General features: G+C 52.6%; 1 long non-coding RNA gene across 1 annotated transcript; it reads left to right on the forward strand.

Moving 5' to 3' along the window:
• Nucleotides 1-8: 8 nt before the first annotated feature.
• Nucleotides 9-1,559, forward strand: LOC118159961. Its single transcript, XR_004747293.1, has 3 exons — nucleotides 9-181; nucleotides 1,019-1,050; nucleotides 1,162-1,559. It is a non-coding gene; the product is annotated as an uncharacterized LOC118159961 (long non-coding RNA).
• Nucleotides 1,560-1,866: the final 307 nt, after the last annotated feature.

The following is a 1,866-nucleotide window of genomic DNA, read 5'->3' on the forward strand; positions in this document are numbered from 1 at the left end:
ATGGGGCTTGCTATTTGCTGCACTCCAGATCACCACATGATGTAGGAAAACACCACCCAAGTGAGCTTCTCATGTGGCCCCCTCGCCACAAATGTACACCCCAGAACCATTCCATTCTTCTCTAGACAGCAGCACATTGACAGCCCACAGATGGAAACCACAGAACACGGCAAAGTCACATGTGAGTATTACCACCTTCCTCGGGGGAAGCCATACAGCCAACTGACAATGGACATCCCTGCCCGTGCAATCTCATGTGGAATTCCACCACTTCATTTCCCACTGGCACATACAAAATCCCTGCCCAGTCATCAAGACCATGTTTCTCCCCAGCTCCTCACGTCCTGCTTCTTCCTTGCATGCAGAGCAGAGCTGCTGCCTGCACAAGGGACATGGCAGCATCCCAGTGCTCCCAGGGACAAAACCCTAGGACTCACAGGGACAAAGCCCATTTGCTTGGGGGGGGGTCCTTCCACACCTGCTCCAGCTTCAGGCTGAATTTCCCCTGCTCCAGCCTCTGCTTTTGTCCTTTCTTCAGTTTCTCTTCAGTGGCATTTCTGCTTCTGGGCTGCACAAAGCACAGCACAACAACTGAAGTTGTATCTCTGTTTCCTTGTGTTGCTGGGGACAACATTTTATAGCTCGGTCTGAAATCATAGGCAGCAGCCAAGGGGATGTCATGGCTCAGCGACAGGCTACGCATATATATCCCCACCCTACATGCACCTCTCTCGAGTTGCAGCACGACCTTGTTTTCCCACGCCTGCACATAACAGCTCACAAGGCGTGCTGGCTGTGCAAGGAGAGATACCACAGACAACTGGAAATGCACCAAAACCTCAGCATCTCCCCTCCACCACCGCTGCTTGCTGAGCATCCCAGAGCAGGGTGATGGGAGGGGAAATGGGGCCGGGCAATGAGTGCTGACCCCAGGCAGCTGCTGCCCAACGTCAGTGTGAGGTTCAGCCCTCCACCAGTGGGCAGGAAGGGCTCATGGTGTCTATTTTGGCCCCCACAGACTCCACCATTGCCCACGTTCGACGGGACAGGGTGAGTCGTGGCACAGCTGTGCTCAGCTCCCTTCTGCACTCCTGTAGCATGGTGCCTGCTCGTTGTACAGGGCTCACAGTCGGCAGCTGAAGGTTTCTTTTCCCCATAAAGCTTCCTTCCATGCAGTAGATGAGTGACACCACGACGTATGCCACGGTGACCCGCACCCAGCCCCGATAGCACTGCCACAGGGCAAGGGCACAGGAGCCTTGCCCACAGTTGTGCTTGCTTTCCTGCAGAGGTCTCCTGCAGCCATAAGTTGGGACTGGGAGGTGCACTTTGGGCTTCTTTGGGGTTTGCTGTCACAGGGACGGGCTGTCTGTGTCTAGCTAAGAGATTGAAGGTCTCATATCTCTGTTTGCAATAAATTAATACCTCTAAAATATATCAGGTATACCAGGTAATATTGTAAGTGTGTCAATGATTTAACCTCTTGTGAAACCATCTCCCTGTGCTCGGTGGAAAATATGTGTACCTAGACTGCTTGATATAGTCACAGGGCTGCTCTTCTATGCACCCACGCAGATGCACATTTGGACCTATAGGGACAGGTATCACTGCAAGGGTGTGCTTCCATGTGTGTGCCAATCAGTGTGTGCACTGCAGATGTGGTTCTGTTTAGAAGAAAATACATTTGGACATCCATAAATCCATGGGTTATGGTAGCATGCTCCCGTGGGTGCTGTGGGAGCTGGCGGAAGTCATTGCTAGGCCACTCTCCATCATCTTTGGTAAGTCATGGGCCTCAGGAAAGGTGCCTGAGGACTGGAGGAAAGCAAAGGTCCCTCCACTCTTCAAAAAGGGAAAGAAGGACGA

The sequence above is a fragment of the Oxyura jamaicensis genome, unplaced genomic scaffold (assembly GCF_011077185.1).
Source record: "Oxyura jamaicensis isolate SHBP4307 breed ruddy duck unplaced genomic scaffold, BPBGC_Ojam_1.0 oxyUn_random_OJ72823, whole genome shotgun sequence".
In the NCBI taxonomy this organism is placed as follows: domain Eukaryota; kingdom Metazoa; phylum Chordata; class Aves; order Anseriformes; family Anatidae; genus Oxyura; species Oxyura jamaicensis.